We start from the raw sequence: 23,350 nt of genomic DNA, 5'->3' as shown, positions 1-23,350 counted from the left end.
CATTTTTAAGTGTACGTATTGGTGAAAACTTGAACTGGAATAAACATATTGCAGAGCTCTTCAAACTACTTATTTTGCATATTTCCGCTCAGTAGTGGCTTACGGAATGATTATCGGGAGTAATTCGTCACTTACAAAGAAAGTATTGAGTGCACAAAAGCGAACAGTAATAAAAATATTCAGTGTTGATCCGCAATCATCTTGCAAGTACCTCTACATGGAACTGTGCATTTTACTTGCATCTACACGATACATCTGTTTGATAAATGAAATTCCTCATAAATAATCTATCAGAATTTTAGAAGAATAGTGATTTCCATACCTACAACACTAGAAGTATAAATGACCTTTATTGTTGATTAGTAAAGATGTCAGTGACTGTGTGAGTAGCTCAATATGCATCAACACAAAATTTTTATGTTTTCCCCACAAATGTAAAATTTCTGACAGGTAATAAAGCAAGTTTGTTGGTAATGCAAATTTAAAGACTGATTGCTTGCAAGAAACTTTAGTTTTAAGTATAGCTACAGGAGAAGGAATAAATAATATGTTCATTAGAGTTTAGACCGCTGTATCATTTAGGAACTCGTGAACGACCGGAATGCAGCCATTCACATAAACTAATGATGTGTACATTGTGCGTAAAATGACTCGTTCAGCATCATTTCAAACTTAAAAAATCGTTCAAATGACCTATGGAACATGTAAAAAAATGATTTTATCTAGAGATATACGGGAGCAACCAAATTTTAATGCGTAAACGTGTACATTTTATAGCTAACTTTTCAAAACAGTAAAACATCCACATTTTAACTCTACATATCACCTTAAGGCGTGTGGTATACAGTACGTATATCGTGCACTACTATCACTTAACTCCCTCCTCACCCTCCCGGATTTCATGAGTACATGGCGCTTAGGAAGAACGAATTTCGATAGATTTCTTCATCTGCTCGAGCTCCTTTGATTGGGAATCATGATGGTTTCGCCAGTTATTTGTGGAAGGAGTTTAAATGATGATTGCATCCTCGTGGGTAAAATATTAGGGAGGTACAGTAATCCCCCATTCGGATTTCTGGGCGGGGATTACTTAGTATGATGTTGTCATCAGGAGAAACAAGACTGGAGTAATATGGACTGGAGAGTGGAATGTTAGATCCCTTACTAGGGCCGGTAAGTTAGAAAATTTAAAAGGTAAGTGCATATGTTGCAGTTAGATTTAGTGGGAAATAGAGAACTCCTTTAGCAGGAGGAGAAGGAGTTCTGTTCTGATGAATACAGGGTTATAAATACGAACTCAAATAGGAATAATGCTGGAGCAGGTTTAACAATGAATAAGGAAATAGGAATGTGGGTAAGCTACTGTAAGCAGCACAAATGAACGCATTATTGAAGCCAAAATAGACATAAAGCCAACACTCGCCACAGAAGTACAAGTTTATGTCCTAAATAGCTCCGTAGGTGAAGGACTGAAGAAATGTACGCTGAGGTAAGAGAAATTATTTAGATAGTTCAGGGAGAGCTAAATTTAATTGTGATAGGAATCTGCAGTTGGACAGTAGGAAAAAGAAGATTAGGAAAAATTGTAGGTGAATATAGACTTGGGGAAAAGAACGATAGATGATGCCGCCTGGTAGAATTTTGCACAGAGCATAATTTGATCATCGCTAGCACTTGGTTTAAGTATCATGAACTGTTGTATAACTCGAAGAGGTCTGGAGGCACCGGAAGATTTCAGATTGATTGTATTATCTTAATACAGAGGTTTCGTAACCAGATTTTAAATTGTAAGACTTTTCAGGGTCAGATGTGGACTCTGACCATAATTTGTTGGTTATGGATTGTAGATTACAATCAAAGAAATTGCAAAAAGGCAGGAAAATTAGGAGCATGGACATGGAGAGGTTAAAAGAACCAGAGGTTGTTCAGAGTTCCACAGGAAGCACAAAGCAATGATTGACCAGATATGGGGAAAGGAATAGAGTAGAAAACGAATGAGTAGCTTTGAGAGATGAAGTAGTGAAGGCAGCATAGGATCAACTAGATAAAAAGGGCAAGGCCTAGTAGAAGTACATGGATAACACAGGAGATATTGAATTTAATTGATGAAAGGCAAAAAATATAAAAAAGCAGCAAATAAATGAAAGGAACACAGTCGTCTACAGAAAGACATTAACAGGAAGTGGGAAATGACTAAAAAGGAATGGCTAGAGCACTAATGTAAGGATTTAGAAGCATATTCCACTAGGGGCAGATAGACAATGCTAATGGAAAATTAGAGGCTTTTGAAGAAAATAAAAAGCAGCCATATGAATATCAAGAGCTCAGATGGAAAACCAGTCCTAAGCAAAGAAGGGAAAACAGGAAGGTGGAAAGAGTATATGGAGGATCTACACACGGGATATGAACTTAAAGTCAATATTACAGAAATGGAAGAGGACGTAGAAGAAGGTGATGCGGGAGATAGGATACTGCGAGAAGAATTTAACAGAGCCCTGAGAAACCTAAGTCAAAAGAAGACCCCAGGAGTAGACGACATTCTGTCAGAACTACTGAGAACCTTGGGAGTGCCTGCCATTACAAACTTTTTCCAACTGGTGTGCAAGATATATGAGGCCCTCATACTTCAAGAAGACTGTCATAATTCCAATACCAAAAAAATGCAGGTGCTGACAGATCTGAATATTACAATCAATCAGCCTGGTAAGTCATTGTTGCGAAATACTAACACGAATTCTTCATAGAAAATGGAAAACTGGTAGCAGTCGACCTCGGGGAAATGTAGGAGCACGCGAGACGATACTGACCTTACGACTTATCTTAAAAAAAATAGATTAAGGTAAGGCAAACCCGCGTTACAGCATTTGTAGAGAAAGGTTTTTACAATGTTGACTGAAATACTCTCTTTGACGTTATGAAGATTGTAGGGGTAAAATACAGGGAGAGAGAGGCTAATTGCAAATTACACAGAAATCATATGGCAGTTATAAAAGTCGAGGGGCTTGACACAGAAGCAGTGTTTGGGGAGGGGGTGAGAAAGATTTGTGGTCTATCGCAATTATTCAATCTGTACATGGAGAAAACAGTAAAGAAAACAAAAGAAAAATTTCGAAAAAGAGTTAATCGTCAAGGGGAAGAAATAAAAACTTTGAAATATGCCGATGACATTATAATTCTGTCAGAGACATCAAAGTACTTGGAAGAGCAGCTGAACAGAATGGACAGTGTCTTGAAAGGAGGACATAGGATGAACATCAACAAGAGTAAATTGGGGTATAATGGAATGCAGTCGAATTTAATTACGCGATGGTGAGGAAATTAGATTAGGAAGCGAGATACTAAAACTAGTAAATGAGTTTTGCTATTTGGGGAAAAAATAACTGATCATGGCCCACATAGAGAGGATATGAAATGTAGACTGACAATGGCAAGGAAAGAGTTTCTCAAGAAGAGTAGTTTGTTAACATCAAATACAGATTTAAGAGTTAGGAAGTCGTTTTTGAAAGCATTTGTATGGCGTGTAGCCATGTATGGACATGAAACTTGGATGATAAACAGTTTAAACAAGAAGAGAATACCAGCTTTTGCAGTGTGGTGCTACAGAAGAATGCTGAAGATTAGGTGGATAGATCACGTAACTAATGAGGAGGTACTGTATAGAATTGCGGAGAAAAGAAATGTATCACTCAATCTGACTAAAAGAAGGGATTGGTTGATAAGACACACTCTGAGACATCAAGGGATCACCAGTTAAGTATTGGATGGAAAATGTGGGAGGGGGGTGTTAAAATTGTAGAGAGAGTCCAAGATATGAATACCGTAAGCAGATTCAGAAGGATGTAAGTTTCAGTAGTCATTCGCAGATGAAGGCCTTCACGGGATAGAGTAGCATAGGAAGTTACACGAAACCAAACTTCAGACTGAAGACAACAACAACCATGGGTGAAAGGACATAATACTTTACTTAACCCCATTCGGCATGGATTAGTGTTTAAAATTGTACAGAGATTAGCATCTTCATGACGCTTTGGTGAGGATACAGAGGTCCTCTTTGGATCTTCGCTGTCCTCTCTATTAATAGTGTCTGGTAAGAATCTTCAACTAAGAAGCGTAGGGTGGTAGATTAAATGAATGTCGATTTCGCACATTACATGAGAGATTTTATACATCGTAACAGGAAGATGAATATGTCAGCTGACATACTTCGGCGAAAAGGAGCAGATTTACATATTAAAATGTACAGTATTCAATGCAAAGGGATGACGCTGAGTCAACGGTATTAACCCACCGAACCTAAACCCTGCATGTCAATGAGCAAGAGAGGAAAACAGCTGCTGGAGAAATGTCTTAGATTGGGAGCAGACGCGAGTTGCCACGTCACGGCCCAAGTACAACGGAACGCTCTTAAAGTGACCCATGGCAAGGGCAATGAACGTGCTGGGTAACTCATCGCAGAGGAAAGATAGCGAGCCAGTGGTTTAGTATGGAGAGGATCTTTGGAAAACTGCAGTGGGGAATTTCCAGATGGATACAAACAGACCAGTAATGCAGTCGATCACGTGAACTGCGTGGTATGCTCATGATGTATGTGTGTATCTTTTAGGCGTCTGGAGCGGATACAAAATGTCCGATTGGCCGACATGAGGTAGGAAGGAGTAAAGTGCCGAAATTTCGATGCAGTTTGATGGTAGGCCCTTTGCGATTGGCAGAGATAGTTTCCACAAGATGAAAGGAACGCTCCTATTGCTCAGAAAAAGCCATGACGTGGGGCACGAAAAGACCTAGGTGGGGGACAGTTTGGCTACGAGATACACAAGACCATAAATTTCGTGGACTCTTCTCTGAACCAGCATCAAGTGGAGAATGGGACGCATCATGCTCTGCACGACGCAAAGGAGGAATTTTGGGTGAACACTGCATTCACTTCGGCTGACATTCAGCTAGATATTAGCTATAGTGTCACTGAGCTGGAACAACGGAGAAACGAAAGAGCCACGTAGTTAATTGTTCTTGCGAGAACTGAGAGGGCATTGTAATATGCATGCTGCTCCATCCATACATGTGCATATCGCCATATTTCAAGAATCATGATGAGTGCATGTTTTCTCACCTAACGAGAAACATAGGCCAATTTACGCTGATAAAATCAGCAAAGATTTTGATTAGCTTTTAAATGACTTTCAGAAGACGAGAGCAGCCATGCAACCGACAGCTCATCGCAGCTAAGGTAAATAGCGCTAGCAAATTCGTTAACTTGTTGGTTCACCAGCTTGTGTCCACTATTAACTCGAGAAACCTTGACTAATCTTTTTTTCAGCTTGTCACAAAAACTAACCATCCTCCATAGAGTTGATGGTCATCCTAAATAGTACGGAACTTAGAATCCGAATCGGATGATTTGCCGTAATATTGGCCAACGATGTAGTATTAAGAATAATTTTGTAGAGAAGCTTTAGCGTAAAATTTGATATTGTTGTGTTCTGAGTTATTTCGATTAAACAGCACGAAATGCGTTTTCTTGAGAACTGCTCTAACGCTATCATGTTGCAACCTATGTAAATTCATGTATTAAAAACAATTTGTGTATAGCTAAACACTGTTGTGCTCTGTCGTAGAATATGGGTCCACTTCATACCTCAGTCATTTATTCTATGGACACTAACACACTCAAAGGGTGTTTTTGCTGATGTTTGACGATAGATAAAAGGAGTGGAGTGTCAGAGAAGTAATGCTCTAAAACATATCGAGGGAGGATTTTATGTGCTCCGTACCCTCTTCATAAATTATATGTCCTTAGGGTTATTCAAATGTTTCAGTTTTATCTGCCTCTTCAACAAACAGCAATTTGTTGTACATCCGTTTTAAACTACTTAAATAATTACGACCAAGCCTAAGCCTAATAGTATGTTTCCGTTGTTATTATTTTATGCTGTAGAGCAGATAACGACGCGTTTCTTTTCTAGAGATCTACCCAACTCTTTCAGTAATCTGTGGAAGGTTCTCGTATTACTTTAAAACAACAAAGACCGGCTGGTGTGGCCGAGCGATTCTAGGCGCTTAAGTCTGGAACCACGCGACCGCTACGGTCGCAGGTTCGAATCCTGCCTCGGGTATAGTTGTGTGTGTTGTCCTTAGGTTAGTTAGGTTTAAGTAGTTCTAAGTTCTAGGGGACTGATGACCTGAGATGTTGAGTCCCGTAGTGCTCAGAGTCATTTCAAAACAACAAATTTCGGAGACCCTGCAGTATGCAGGGTATCTCTACATAAAGCTGTACTATATTCAAAACTAAAATGCATCTCGTGTGGTCTAAACTTATGCCGCGAAAGAAGTACATATTGAGATATGCGCCATTCTGCCTCTTGTTATCCTCCAGTGTGTTTAGGCTACGGGAAGTCCTAAATATGGTTACCACTCAAGCTTACACATGCTTTAGTACAGCTGCCAAAAGAATAACGGACTCATGTGAACAAATCTGGCTGGACATTTTATTTTTGGAACAGGTTTCTGCTGCGATATTGATTTATCTAAACACATTGATTACAAGTTACTCAAGCTCAAAAAAAAAAAAAAAAAAAAAAAAAGAAATGGCTCTGAGCACTATGGGACTCAACTGCTGAGGTCATTAGTCCCCTAGAACTTAGAACAAGTTAAACCTAACTAACCTAAGGACATCACACACATCCATGCCCGAGGCAGGATTCGAGCCTGCGACCTTAGCGGTCTCGTGGTTCCAGACTGCAGCGCCTAGAACCGCACGGTCAACTCAAGCTCACTTCGGTGTTTTTTGTCATTATCTATGGTACGTCTTAATTGGTATTACAAGGTCCATATTGCATCTTGGAGCATAAGTATCATTCGTCACCCTGTTATGTTGTGGTCATGTTATTTTTAAAAACTTTTATCTCTGTGATCTCAGTAAAATTATTTTGACAGCTTTTGGCAGCTACGCCTCCAGTAATGCTATATGTTTACAATACTGCAGCAGAAACCAGCACAAAAAGTCATCGATCTCATACAATATGCGATCAAAACTATCCGGACGCCCCCAAAAACATACTTTTTCATATTAGGTGCATTTTACTGCCACGTACCCCATATCAGCGACCTCAGTAGTCATTAGACATCGTGAGAGAGCAGAATGGGGCGCTCCGCGGAACTCACGGACTCCGAACGTGGTCAAGTGATTGGGTGTCACTTGTGTCATACGTCTGTACGCGAGATTTCCACACTCCTAAACAGCACAAAAACGTACAGGCCGACCTCGTCTGTTGACTGACAGAGACCGCCGACAGTTGGAGAGGGTCGTAATGTCTAATAGGCAGACATCTGTCCAGATCCTTACACAGGAATTCCAAACTGCATCGAGATCCACTGCAAGTACTATGACAGTTAGGCGGGAGGTGAGAAAACTTGGATCTGATGGTCGAGCGGCTCGTCATAAGCCACTCATCATGCCGGTAAATGTCAAATGATGCCTCGTTTGGTGTAAGGAGCGTGAACACTGCACGATTGAACGGTGGAAAAACGATTTGTGGAATGACAAATCACGGTACACAATGTGGCGATCCGATGGCAGGGTATGGGTATGGCGAATGCCCGGTGAACGTAATCTGGCAGCGTATGTAGAGCCAACAGTAAAATTCGGAGGCGGTGGAGTTATGGTGTGGTAGTGTTTTTCATGGAGGTGGCTTGCACCCGTTGTTGTTCTACGTGGCGCTACCACAGCACAGGCCAACATCGATGTTGTCGGCACCTTCTTGCTTCCACGGTTGAAGAGCGATTCGGGGATGGTGACTGCATCTTTCAACACGATCGAGTACCTGTTCATAATGCAAGGCCTGTGGTGGAGTGGTTATAGGACAATAGCATCTCTGTAATGGACTGGCCTGCACAGAGTCCTGACCGGAATCCTATTGAACAACTTTGGGATGTTTTGGAACGCCGACTTCGTGCCAGGCCTCACCGAACGACATTGATATCTCTCCTCTGTGCAGCATTCCGTGAAGAATGGGTGCCATTCCCCAAGAAACCTTCCTGCACCTGATTGGACGTATGCCTGCGAGAGTGGAAGCTGTCATCAAGGCTAAGGGTGGGCCAGCACAATATTGAATTCTATCATTACTGATGGAGGGCGCCACGAACTTGTATGTCATTTTCAGTCAGATGTCTGGATACTTTTGACCACATAGTGTATATGCTGCGGAACCACTGGGAACTGTTGAATGTAGAACACGGCTATCTTCGGATTTGGTCACAGGCATGGGACTCAGGCTCCTGTAAAGTGTGCACCTTGTCAATCGGTGTGGAATTTACAATATCTGTAAATACGCACAAAGCCGAAAGTATAAGAGATTAGAATCAGGTGAGGGACAGACCACGCTACTGTACTTCTTTGACCAACTCCTTTCTCATTAAATGTTTGTGTTTGGGTACTGTCATAAGAGGTGCAAAAATGCGTTGGTGCGTCATTGCGCTTGACCACACCCCTTGCGTAGCGTTCTCGAATAACACGGATAATCTATAACACAGAAACTAGTAATAACCAGTGCCTGTTAATTTTTCGATAAACTGTGCACCCCTTGAGTCTATCGCCCACAGTCCCAGCCCACACATTGATACTAAACCGAACCTAATGTCTTTCTTTTACAGTCTCTCGGTGACTTCATCTGACCACACGTTCCCCTCTCATGATTAATTTTCCAGGTCAATAACGTTCAAGCTTACATCATTCGTCCTTGCAGTGACGCATTAACCCCAAGTGTAATCACTGAAAAACGGCAGGTTTATTCTAAAAAAACTGACGTATTTCATATGCTGTTAGGCTTTCGTGGGTGGAGTCAGTTGTTACAAAGTTATTTGAGTTTGTAGACACAGGCATATTACACATGCCGTTGAAGTCCACTTGTTTATTAGTGGCCAAAATGATGGTTCATCATGCTACAATATGATGAAGTGTAAAACATAGAAGAATTTTATAAAATATTTCCGTTTGTCACTCAACTTTTACAGTTTCGGGAAAAAACAGCGAGCGTATGTACAGCTTATTTGCTTCTGCCACCAGGAAGCTCGTATGTTTCTTCTAGAAATATTTTTGTATCACTTCCGTAAATGAATACTTTAAAGTTCAATCATACGTGGTTATGCTCTTTGTTCATATTTAGCTCACCTTCCGTAGAAGTATCCGATAGAGAACACTGCTTATGCACTACCCAAACCTTTAAAACCTCTATCACCTCTCATATTCCTTAGACGCCATTGACTTTCATAAGGAGCTGCATCATTTATCCAGGATAGGGTGTGAGATGTGTAAGGGAGACTGAATCCGCCGAGAACACTTGGAAAACCTTTCTCTGATACATAGACGTGTCAACCAATTATATTTCCTAACACTACTATAAAGACTGTTTTGGTAGAGCCATCACCATTTGCAATAAACATTTAAAAAATTGTAATTTGCTAGATTTACAGCGTATTTACACATCGAACAAATGTGCCTTTTCACAAATACTTTTTTTACGGTCTTCCTCGGTCGCCGGTTCGAATCCTGTCTCGGGCATGGATGTGTGTGATGTCCTTAGGTTAGTTAGGTTTAAGTAGTCCTAAGTTCTAGGGGACTAATGACCACAGATGTTAAGTCCCATAGTGCTCAGAGCCATTTGAACAGTCTTCCTCGGAATTTGTTAAACATAATCAATACAAATCTGTATTATTTAATATATAAACATAACATTTTATTTGATCTCTATTGCTATTTACGAATAGTTATGGCCACTTTAACATACTAGTTAAATCGAGATAGCTAACATTCGATTACGCCGTGCTTGGCACCGCAGAATCTGATTCCACAGAAAAGTTAGGTCTCTAAGTTCTCGTCGACGTCAAGGTCGCTAACTTCTGGTGTTTGACCAGAATCTGTTTATGGAACCATTCCGGCATTCTCACGAAGTGATTTGGACCCTATGCACAGTTTTTATCAGAGAGTCTGGAGAAGAATTTGAGCATACTCGTTCTGAATTATATTTCTGTGTTCTAACCACTACAAGATTTCATTAAGTGCTGTAGTATTTGAAATACGCTTCGTAAGACATTTTAGAGAGTATTTTCAACGAACATCAAATTAGACTTTCTGATATATGTGATATCTGCGTCCTCAAACAGCGAGGTCGATAGTGAGAGATACACATCAACTGCGGTGGAAAACTCTTGGGACTGTGAGTGCACGGTTGCTGACAGACGTGCGAGACCACGAACTACCTGTATTCTTCTGTTGGTGTGTGTTCCAACTTTACTATGACGCTGCGTAGTCTTGTTTTGTGAACTATCAAGTGATGATTGTATATCCATCCTTATTGTGCAAAAAAGAAGGTTTGTTGGACTTAAGCAGGCGCAATGAAAAGGGCATGAGAGGAAATCCTGCTTGTTAAACCTTAATTAAAAAATTCATCATATAATTTCTCTATTTCCTGTTCGATGACATACTTGTTTACAAGGGAAACTTCAGCGAGAGTCACTGCTGTGTATCTGCGTATCTCCGACAAACGAAATACTAAACCATGGTGGCTAGCAGAATCTTTGACTAGCAGCTAACATAAACACGTGTGTCTGTCTGCTGTTCCAAATGGTGATTTTAAGCAACTGTTACAGTTAATGAACTTGGCTGTTTTATAATCTAATTCACAAGAATCACTGTAATATATTTCATTTCAACGCACAAGTTGTGATTCCTATGTTATCGAGTTAAATAGGGCAACTTCGACGGGATGGCGAGCTTGTTAAACGGTTACAGTGCGGCGCTACAATCACTTGTGAAAACCGAAGCTACCAACGTACACGGAAATGGGTGCGGTATTGAAGCTTCCACGACTCAATCGCCTAAGCATACACCGGTTGCACCAACTGAAAATGTGATCTCACCAGAACAAGCTTCCATCATCGACAATGCTCGCAGTACAGTAATAGCTGACTATGTAAAATCTGTAAGTGACATAATTTTTGACATCAATATTGTGCACTGCTAGCGCATTTCTGGATGCAGTATTTGTATTTATAATAGAATAGTTGGAAATGTATACAGATTAGTACAAGAGGGTGGTTTGTGTTTTAAAGAGACGCCAATAATGGGTTTTAAAGGTGCCAGTACATGAGTTGTCTTTTCTAATATATTTCCATTTATTAGTAATACTATAACACTTAACAAAAACCGAGCGAGGTGGCTCAGTGGCTAGCACACTGGACTCGCATTCGGGAGGACGACGGTTCAATCCCGCGTCTGGCCATCCTGATTTAGGTTTTCCGTGATTTCCCTAAATCGCTCCAGGCAAGTGCCGGGATGTTTCCTGTGAAAGGGCACGGCCTACTTCCTTCCCCATCCTTCCCTAATCCGATGAGACCGATGACCTCGCTGTCTGGTCTCCTTCCCCACAGAACCGACCGAACAACTTAACAAAATGTCTAAATGGAGATGTATACTAGGGCATGTCAGAGATATTCCAACCGGCTCCAGGGTTCAGCGATGCTCTCATATAAAACCACTTCGTCGCACTGCTCAGTACGTATTCGACGATTTAAGCAAAACTCCATACAGGATACTGAATCCCTATGAAGGCAATCATTTCAGTATATTACCATCATTGCAAAGGTGTTGGTTATAACAAGAAAGATTGCTCCAAATTACTGACTATTCCGAATGATGAAACCGAATTTCGTGCTCTCGTACATAATACTGCTACACAAAAGTCCGTACCATTGGTATTAGAAGCACCCTCTCACACAGTCTGGAAAAGACTAACATACATCTGACTCATCTACTACACACATAAAAAAATTTTTTGTATCACTTCGGTCCCAACAGTTGCGGAATCTGTAGAGAAAATTGGAATACAGATCAGCATAAACATCATTTCCGCCCTTTTTATTGCTCATGAAAACCACATATTGCATGTTGTACCGCCATACAGCGAGGCCTTTAGAGGTGGTGGTCTAGATAGCTGTACACACCGGTACCTCTAATACCCAATAGCACGTCCTCTTGCGTTGATGCATGCCTGTATTTATCGTGGCATACTATCCACAAGCTCATCAAGGCACTGTTGATCCAACTCCTCGATTCGGTGAAGATCCCTCAGACTGGTTGGTGGATCACGTCGTCCGTAAACAGCCCTTTTCAATCTATCCCAGGCGTTCGATAGGGTTCAAGTCTGTAGAACATGCTGGCCGCTCTAGCCGAGCGATGTCGTTATCCTGAGGGAATTCATTCACAAGACGTGTACGATGGGGACACGAATTGTCGTCCATGAGGACAAATGCCTCGCCAATATGCTACCGATATGGTTGTACTATCGGGTGTAGGGTGGCATTCACGTATCGTACAGCCGTTACGGCGCCTTCGATGACCGCCAACGGAGTACGTCGGCCCCACATAATGCCACCCCAAAACAGCAAGAAAACCTCAACCTTGCTGCACTCGCTGGACAGTGTGTCTAAAGATTTCAGCCTGACCGGGTTGCCTCCAAATATGTCTCTGACGATTGTCTGGTTGAAGACATATGCGAGACTCATTGGTGAAGAGAACGTGATTCTAATCTTGAGAAGTCCATTTGGCATGTTGTTGGGCCCATCTGCACCGCGCTGCATGGTGTCGTGGTTGCAAAGATGGATCTCGCCATGGACGTCGGGAGTGAAGTTGCGCATCATACAGCCTATTGTTCACAGTTTGAGTCGTAACACGATGTCCTATGGCTGCACGAAAACATTATTCAACATGGTGGCGTTGCTGTCAGGGTTCCTCCGAGCCATAATCCGTAGGTAGCTGTCATCCACTACAGAAGTAGCGCTTGAGTGGGCTGAGCGAGGCATGTCATCGACAGTTCCTGTCTCTCTGAATCTCCTCCATGTCCGAACAACATCGCTTTGGTTCACTCCGAGATGTCTGGACACTTCCCTTGTTGAGAGCCATTCCTAGCAGAAAGTAACAATGCGGGCGCTGTCGAACCGTGGTATTGGCCGTCCAGGCATGGTAGAACTACAGAAACACGAGGTTCGTACTCCCTTTCTGGTGTAATGACTGGAACTGATCGTCTTTCGGACCCCATCCATCTATTAGGCGCTGCTCATGCATGGTTGTTTACATCTTTGGGTGAGTTTAGTGACATCTCTGAACAGTCAAAGCGACTATGTCTGTGATACAACATCCACAGTCAACGTCTATCTTCAGGAGTTCTGGGAACGGGAGTGATGCATAACTTTTTTTTTTTGATGTGTGTACAACACTAGAAATCTCACCATCGATAGAAAAAGTAGTTCCTTAAATTTGGAAAATTGGAAATTTCTGCTAAGTTCTATGAGACCAAACTGATGAGGACGTCGGTCCTTAGGCTTCCACTCTAATTAATCTAACTTAAACTAACTTACGCTAAGGGGAACATACACACCCATTCCCGTGGGAGGAATCTAACCGACAGGGGGGAGAGGGGGGGGGGGAGCAGCGCGAACCGTGGCAAGACGCCCTGGACAACGCGGCTACACCGCGCGGCTCCTAAAATTTGTCTTTCTCCCACACCACCTGGAAAAGAGCATCTGACTCTGGCGCCTAAATACTCTAAAAGTCGTCGATCTTTTTTCGATTTTAACTGTCAACAATTCAGTCGTCACTAACAGCAATATTCCATTCAATGAACACCAGCTTAAAAGTCTGTCAGTGTCCTTCCTATGGAAACTAACGTCTTATGTGAATTTAGCGAGACTGGCGGATCTAATACCAAAGCTCACATAGCGTCAGGCGCAGCAGCTACTACCCACACATTACTGCATTTGGTGTTACACAACAAAACGATGATACAATAGATACGGGATACGAATGTGGTTCGTCGGTGCCAGATTCCTCAATGAGAGGTGAGCCACTGGCGGAAGATATCCATACACATCACCCCAATTCTTCAAAAGAATTCAAAGCCTTTTTGAAGGCGTCAAGAAATCAGAAAATAATACTTGCGATAGCAAGACAGTACACCATAGGTTTTGTAGCTTTTCAATAGTTAATTGGTAAACGACTTACAAAAACCAAAGCAATCGCCGAACGTTGTCACCTACAGCAATTGTTAAATACGATTAAAAAAGAAATGGCCACCAATTGAGATACGTGTTCGTCACATCTGTGTTCCGCCAAGAACAATACTGTAGTACGTCCGATGTAAATAGTACACAACGCAAACAGAACACAGATTATCACTAATGGCAACACCAACTGCAGTCCAAACAACTTCGTCTCTTCAGAATCAAATCAAGTGCATACATAAGTATCTACAGCGCTCAAGCGCTCCAACAGATAGCCTAATTCAGCTTATTGTTCAATATCAAACTGCCATTGGTTTCATACAAGAACCGTATTGTTATCACAAAAGGTAGGAGGAATCACTAGAGCAAGGTCAGCCAGAAATACTGCACACGTGCGGAGCTGCTGCACATGTGCAACTTCCTGGTGACACTGTGCACACTTACCAGACGTGTAAAAGTGAAACGGAATACTCACCGTGTGGTGTCACCGCCAGACACCACACTTGCTAGGTGGTAGCTTAAATCGGCCGCGGTCCATTTAGTACATGTCGAACCCGCGTGTCGCCACTGTGTGATCGCAGACCGAGCGCCACCTCAAGGCAGGTCTCGAGATACGATATAGCACTCGCCCCAGTTGTACGACGACTTTGCTAGCGACTACACTTACGAAGCCTTTCTCTCATTTGCCGAGAGACAGTTAGAATAGCCTTCAGCTAAGTCCATGGCTACGACCTAGCAAGGCGCCATTGGCCTTACATAGTTTGAAAGTTATCATATGAAATGTCTCATCAAGAATGCTGTATTCATCAAAGAATAAAAGATAAGTATTCGAGGAGCTGCATACTTTTCTTATTAGAATTCAATACTTATCCTGTTCCAGACTTGACGCCAGTCGGCGTGTGTGTACGCGTGCCTTTCGGCTCCCTTCCCAGTGTGGCGTAGCTAGCTTGTTACGCCACAACACACCGCTCATTTAGTTTTTGTCTCTAAGCACAGTTGTCGCCTCCTCGCTTTACCCATTAGCTGGGATACACTGTACCTAGTGAATTCTCGTGTGCAACGCAATCAATAGAAGGTATCACGTTATTCCGTCGCCCTATCAGCAAATGTCACGGTTGTAAAACAAAACATAAAAAAGGTGCATAAACATGCCGGATTGGTTTTACACACACGTTTGGTACCTAATTAGCCTTAACGGCAAGGATATCAAATATGTCTCTCAACGACCGAGCGAGATGGAGAAGTGTTTAGCACACTGGACTCTCATTCGGGAGAACGACAGTTGAAACCCGCGTCCGCCCATCCTGATTTAGGTTTTCTGTGATTTCCCTAAATTGCTTCAGGCAAATGCCGGAATGGTCCCTTTGAAAGGGCACCTCCGACTTCTTTCCACATCCTTCCGCAATCCGATTGGACCGATGACCTCGCTGTTTGGTCTCCTCCCCGAGTCACCCAACCAACCATGTCTCTCAATAATTAAGGTATAATTTTTAAGCACGCACGTACACCTTGAACAACCGGTTCAATACAAAATTAATCAGATAACAACGTTAGCCTATGTAACATGGATCAGGATGAGGCACAGTCAGTAAATAACAGTTTTAAAAAGAATGGTTCAAATGACTCTGAGCACTATGGGACTTAACTTCTGAGGTCATCAGTCCCCTAGAACTTATAACTACTTAAACCTAACTAACCTAAGGACATCAAACATATACATGACCGAGGCAGGATTGGAACCTGCGACCGTAGCGGTCGCGCGGTTCCAGACAGTAGCGCCTAGAACCGCTCGGCCACTCCGGCCGGCAATAACAGTTTTAAATTAGAAAAATAAACATACCCGAAACATGCTTATCATGGGTAGTAAGAAACGATAAAGTTAACGTCTGACACGAAAGCACGGCACATCGATAAACACAAGCAATTGCGAAGATTTTCTTCACTAATATTCGATCGAAAAGTTGATTCATTCATTTTCTTTACAGAGAAAAATCCTTAACACACATAAGTAGATCCGAACATTGACAGAACTCTCGTAGCTTCGTTATTCAGGCGTACAAATTCTTGCTGTGGGAAGTTTACGTACGATTCTTTAGTACTTCGTACTGTACTGAACTGGTCCTTCAGCCGTGTATTGCACTGCAAGTCGATGAGTTCCAGTTGTAGATGATTGAGAACATCTTCAACTGATGCTGAAAAGGAATGTGCAAAACAACAAATGATAGCAGATATACTAGTGACTTCTACAAAATGTGCTCGATATTACTCCTTAACTTCTACAATTATTGATACGAATTCTTGAAATCTAGCATTTTCGTGGACCAAACCAAGGGTAGGGAAATTAGCAGTGTTTTGAAACAAGAGTTGGATCCCCCCAAAGATCAAACTTCAATTCAAAAGCATTTTTTTTTTCCAGAATGTCAGAAATTAAATTCATTTCACGTGGCAAACTGACGTTCCGGCTGTTCATGTGTGACATAATGTCGACGAGAAATGCAAGTTCTGATTCCAGCAAGGGCTTTCTAATTTAGGTTCACTCTTTCCCTTATCATGTAACAAATGAACTACGGCTACACATAAATCAAAATTTTTTTCAGAATTTCACCTCGACAGAGCCAGCGGACTTCGGTATAGTAAGATATGTCGCCGTACTCCTAATTCCAGCAAGAACTGCAGAAACTGGCGATGCGTAAGCCCGTGTGTTTTCAGATAGTTTGCATTGCACACAACAATTTGCATGACGTATTCTAACGTTACTGATTTTTCACAAAGCGCCTCTCGATGCAGATCACAGTAGATTCCAAACAACACGTCTTCTGTACGTCCCAGGCTTTTTAGTGGCTACAAGATATTTAGCGCAGGTGACACAAAGAAAAGATCATCAATACTGTTAATAAACAAAAGGTATTCATTCCTTAATGATCAGCCACTTGAAAGACTAAGATTCAGTGTTTGTAGAAATAATAAAATAAAATTAGCGAATTTTCATATCTAACGTGTACTTACATACCACAAAACCGATCAAAGCTGACCTGAGAAAATTGACGAAATGGTAGTCTATAGTAAACGAGTTGGTTTAGTAACTGCTGTGTACAGCAATACAAGATCTAGTTTCTGCCATGATAAAGAATCAAACTCAAGAGAAAAAGAGACAGAAGAATTTCTGGCTGCTACTAATCTGCACCTAATGGGAATCGTGGGCCAACTTTTGAGGACTGTAAGGGAAACAGCAATATTGATTTAACTATGACCACTTCTCATCTTATACCGATGCTGAGCCAATGTACATGTAGCGAAGAAGAGAGTTTCTCCGACCACAAGAGTGTTAATTTCAGCATGGCAGTGTGCCCAATGGCATATGCTGGAAGAATAAGTCAAACTAACAGGTACAAATATTTACCAAACATGGACTTACACAACTTAAAAGAAGTAGACCAGAATTTGGTGGAAACAAATACTGAAACGCTTACCACAGAAACTGAAGATGTTCTAAATACGTCATGCAATAAAGCGTTCAAGATACAAAACCACATAAAACCCAGATATGGGAGAAAATCTGTCCCCCGCGGATGTCTGAATTAACTCCAGTGAGAAAGAAAAAGAAAGATCAATGCACTACGGCTAATTTATGAGAGGAAAAAGGACAGAAAAGAGCTACAGGACCTACGAAAACAACAGTACTGTAAAAAGAAGAAGAAAAACATCAAGGCTATACAGAAAGCAAAAAAACATTCCTGGAAACAATACTGAAGCTTGAACCCAACAAACAACTCTAGGGCCGTGCGGTTCTAGGCGCTACAGTCTGGAACCGTGTGACCGCTACGGTCACAGGTTCGAATCCTGCCTTGGGCATGGATGTATGTGATGTCCTTAGGTTAGTTAGGTTTAAGTAGTTCTAAGTTCTAGGGGACTGATGACCACAGATGTTTAGTCCCATAGTGCTCAGAGCCATTTGAACCATTTGAACAACTCTAGGAACACAGTCTATCGAATCGCGTTAGGGAAAATCGTAAATAATACTACCGTATTAACTCTAATAAAAATTGATAACATGACATCAACGGATTTAATAGAAACTGTCACCTATATATAGGGTGGGATTATTGGTAGTTGTTAGTCGCGTTATGGGGTCCCTTAGGGACTTGGATGACAAAAAGGGAAAGAAAACCAATGTTAACTCCGTGTGCATACCGGGTGGAGTCATTCCAGATGAGGAAGGGTCCTCCCGGATGCCATGAAGAAGATAGGGTGCAGCCAACTGCAGGTGGTTGCTCACGTCGGTACCAATGATGTATGTCACTTTGTATCAGAAGAGATTCTCTCTAGTTTCGAGCTGCTAACAGAAGTGGTAAAGGCTGCCAGTGCTGCTTGCAAGATGAAAGCAGAGCTGACCATTTGCAGCGTAGTCGACAGGACCGATTGCGGACCTCTGGTACAGAACTGAGTGGAGGGTCTGAATCAGAGGCTCAGACGATTCTGCGACCATGAAGGCTGCAGATTCGTCGACTTGCGCCGAAGGGTGGTTGGGTTTCGGGTTCCGATGAATAGGTCAGGTGTCCACTACACGGAGGAGGCGGCTACACGGGTAGCAGGGGCTGTGTGGACTGGGCAGTTTTTTAGGTTAGAGGGTCTCGGGAAAACACAAGAAGGGCTTCAGTCACAAAAGATGCAGGCCGAACACAGGAAGAACGTAGATACAGAAACCATTGGTATAACAGTTGTAAATTGCCGTAGCTGTGTACCAGAGCTCCAATTGCTAACAAAAAGCACTGATGCTCAGATCGTTACAGGCACTGAAAGTTGGCTAAAGCCGGATATAAGCTCAAACGAAAATTTTGCGAGGAACCTAACGGTATTCCGAAAGGATAGGCTAAACACGGTTGGCGGTGGCGTGTTTGTTGCTGTTAGAAGTAGTTTAACTTGTCGCAAAATTGAAGTAGACACTTCCTGTGAGTTAGTATGGGCAGAGGTCATTGTTGGCAACCGGAATAAAATAATAGTAGGATCCTATTACCGACCTCGCAATTCAGATGATACAGTTGCTGAAAGGTTCAAAGAAAACTTGACTTTTGTTTCAAACATGTACCCGACTCATACGATAATAGTTGGTGGTCACTTTAATTTAACCTCGATATGTTGGCGAAAATACATGTTTAATTCCGGATGTAAGCACAAGACATCATCCGAAATTGTGCTAAACGCATTCTCCGAAAATTATTTCGAGCAGTTAGTTCATGAGCCCACGCGAATAGTAAACGGTTGGAAAACACACTTGACCTCTTGGCAACAAATAATCCTGAGTTAATAACGAGCATCAAAACCGATACAGAGATTAGTGAACACATGGCTGTCGTAGAGATATTGAATATTGTAATTCCCAAATTCTCCAAAAATAAGTGAAAAGTATACCTATTCAAAAAAGCACGTAAAAATTCACTTGACCTTCCTGAGAGATAATCTCCACTCATTCCAAATTAATAATATAAGTATAGACCAGATGTGGCTTGAATTCAAAGAAATAGTGTCGGCAGCAATTGAGGATCTATACGAAATAAATTAACAAACGACGGAGCTGATCCTCCTTCGTACTCAAAACGGGTTAGAACACTGTTGCAGAAACAACTAAACAAACAAGCACAATTTAAACAGAAGCAAAATTCCCAAGTTAACGATCTTTTACAGAAGCTCCAAATTTAGCGCTGACTTCAATTCAAGATGCTTATAACAGTTTCCCCAACGAAATTTTTCTGGAAACCAGGCAGAAAATCCAAAGAGATTCTGGTCGTATGTCAAGTATGTTAGCGGCAAGAAACAATCAGTGCCTTTTCTGTGCGATAGCAATGAAGATACTATCGAAAACAGTGCTGCCAAAGCAGAGTTACTAAACACAGCCTTCAGAAATGCTTTCAAAAACGAAGACGAAGTAAATATTCCAGAATTCGAACGGAGAACAGCTACCAACATGATTAACATAGAAGTAAATATCCTCAGAGTAGTGAAGCAACTTAAATCACTTAATAAAAGCAAGTCTTCTGGTGCAGACTGTATACCAATTAGGTTCCTTTCGGAGTATGCTGATGCATTACCTCCATACTTAACAATCATATGCAATTTTCGCTCGACGAAAGATCAGTACCCAAAGACTGGAAAATTGCACAGGTCACACCAATATTCAAGAAAGGTAGTAGGAGTCATTCACTAAATTACAGGCCCATATCGTTAACGTCGATTGCAGCAGGATTTTGGGACATATATTGTGTTCAGACATTATGAATTCTCTCGAAGAAAACTGTCTATTGACACACAGTCAGCTTGGGTTTAGAAAACATCGTTCCTGTGAAACACAACGAGCTCTTTATTCACATGGAGTGTTGAGTGCTACAGAAAAGGGATTTTAGATCGATTCCGTATTTCTGGATTTCCAGAAGGCTTTCGACACTGCACCATACAAGCGGCTTGTAGTGAAATTGCGTGCTTATGGAATATCGTCTCAGTTATGTGCCTGGACTTGTGATTTCCTGTCAGAGAGGTCACAGTTCGTAGTAACTGACGGAAAGTCATCGGATAAAACAGAAGTGATTTCTGGCGTTCGGCAAGGTAGTGTTATAAGCCCTTTGCTGTTCCTTATCTATATAAACGATTTGGGAGACAATCTGAGCAGCTGTCTTATGTTGTTTGCAGATGACGCTGTCGTTTATCGACTAATAAAGTCATCAGAAGATCAAAACAAATGACAAAACGATTTAGAAAAGATATCTGAATGGTGTGAAAATTGGCAGTTGACCCTAAATAACGAAAAGTGCGAGGTCATCTACATGAGTGCTAAAAGGAATTCGTTAAACTTCGGTTACACGATAAATCTGTCTAATCTAAAAGCCGCAAATTAAGCTAAATACCTAGGTATTACAGTTACGAACAACTTAAATTGGAAGGAACACACAGAAAATGTCCTGGGGAAGGCTAACCAAAGACTGCGTCTTCTTGGCAGGACGAAAATGTAACAGATCTTCTAAGGAGATTGCCTACATTACGCTTGTCCGTCCTCTTTTAGAATACTGCTGCGCGGTGTGGGATGCTTACCAGGTAGGACTGACGGAGCACATCGAAAAAGTTCAAAAAAAGGCAGCACGTTTTGTATCATCGCGAAATATGGGAGAGAGTGTCACAGAAAAGATACAGGATTTGGGCTGGACATCGTCAAAAGAAAGGCGTTTTTCGTTGAGACGGAATCTTGTCACTAAATTCCAATCACCAACTTTCTCCTCCGAATGCGAAAATATTTTGTTGACGCCGACCTACATAGGAAGAAACGATCAGCACGATAAAATAAGGGAAATCAGGGCTCGTACGGAAAGATATAGGTGTTCGTTCTTTCCGTGCGCTATACGAGATTGGAATAATAGAGAATTGTGAAGGTGGTTCGATGAACCCTCTGCCAGGCACTTAAATGTGATTTGCAGTGTAGCCATGTAGATGCAGATGTAGATACGCTACGAACCAACGGAACGGTAGCTGATGTAGCTTTTACATAGACAGAAATGTAGGAAATAGCAACGAACCTGCCTGCAAACAAGACTCGTGGTGAAAATGGTGTTATTTAAACGATCGTTCGTTGATTGCATAGCGTTTTTTCCAATTGCCTTACCGCTTCATGTAACAGTTGCCTAGAGATCACTTATTTTCCAAGATTGTGGAAAAGAGCGATAATAGTATCAGTTCTCAAACCTGGTACAGAAAACAGCACGGATATGTCTAAATTTTGTCCCATCAGTTTTCTGTAAACGGAGAGAAAAAGTATAGGAAAAGTCATTAAATAGAATTATGCATCATGTCTTTTCTACGAATCTCCTAAGGATCTCCTGAGTAGCAGTCAGTATGGATTTACTCCACAGAAGAGAACAGTCGATGCATTGTTAACTGTTAAGAACTTCGTAGAGGAAAGCACATTACATGGTCAGTCTTGATGTTCAGGAAGCTTTTGACGCAGCTTGATGGCCAAACATCCTTAAAGCGCTACTAGAATTTAAATTTCTAGGAACCTATATAACCTAGAAAAAAACTATTTGAGTGATGGAACAGCAGTGTTGTCATTTAATAGCGTCAAACTAGAAAAGAAAGTGATGAAAGGATGACCACAGAAGTCTTGTTGTGGCACAGGTTTTTGGAATATCCAGTATACTTCTCTGCTTTATTTGGATTATACAGCTAGCACAAAAAAGAGAACATTTGCAGATGTCTTAATTGTGTTGACCAAAGCAGATCTGTCTTTATTGCTGAGGAGCTTTGCAATAGAGAAACGGAAAAATATCATAGCTTGGGCCCAAAACAACAAAAGGTCAAAAACAACAGAATCCGTTTGAACAAGCAAAAATCGAAAGTAAAGTTAATAACAAGCAGAAGGAGGAAAGACAAAGAAACAGTATCGTTCTCAACAACAAGGTTACGCATCAAGTTGAACGATTAAAACACTTGGGTATAATTACTGATTCTAAATTTATGTTTAATGAACATGTACAATACAGGACTGAAAAATGCACGAAACTTATTCATTCTTTATCTAAATCAGCAAGACTCAGCTCAGGACTTGGTGCAGTAGCCATGAAAATAGTTTACAAACACGCTATACTACCAATAGTGGCACAAACAGCTCCTGTTTGGGTTCATGCACTGGGAAGCAAATATAACTGTTTCAAGATTCGAAGAATCTAGCGCTCGATCATAAGACAGAGCTTTGAGTCTCGGTTTTTAATGTCCTCTATCAGTACGTTACGACTCCGAAGTGCTCGTTCTTTATTATCCACTAGTAGAGAAATGAAGCTGAGTACCTTTTACACTTCCTAATGTAGCCAACGACGCATGTGATAGACCCTGCAAAGTCTAAACTGAAGGCTGGAAGTATATGTAGGTTTTAATACCCTTTCGACGACGAGTTCAATAGGGGCAAATGACAAATTCGTTTTGGGAAAGAAAGTCGACCGAGTCCTTAGTCAAGGTAATCGAAACCTTTGCCTTAATCATTTACGAAACCATGTGAAACTTAAATGTACTTGGCCGTACGAAAATTTGAGGCACATTCTTTGCGAGTGCTCTTCGAGCGCAGTAACCAAGACGCCACCTCGCTCGGTGAGTGAGAGGGGCCCCCGCAGCGGGCGCTGCTGACGTTTCCTGTTGACATTCACTGACGTCACGCCTGCGGCGGCGTCTGCTGGCGGCAGATGAAAGGGTCTGCGCCTATAGATCTGCCCTGCGGTGACACTTCGCCTTGTCCTCACGCCAACCTAAGCGTGGAGTACTGCTG

At 41.7% G+C, this 23,350-nt stretch overlaps 1 long non-coding RNA gene across 1 annotated transcript in view; it reads right to left on the bottom strand.

Moving 5' to 3' along the window:
- Positions 1–23,350, bottom strand: part of LOC126474006 (uncharacterized) — a 398,394-nt gene that overhangs the window by 332,522 nt on the left and 42,522 nt on the right. The window lies entirely within an intron of this gene.

This window comes from Schistocerca serialis, chromosome 4, assembly GCF_023864345.2.
Source record: "Schistocerca serialis cubense isolate TAMUIC-IGC-003099 chromosome 4, iqSchSeri2.2, whole genome shotgun sequence".
NCBI lineage: Eukaryota > Metazoa > Arthropoda > Insecta > Orthoptera > Acrididae > Schistocerca > Schistocerca serialis.
This window is presented reverse-complemented; position numbering and strand designations above follow the sequence as displayed.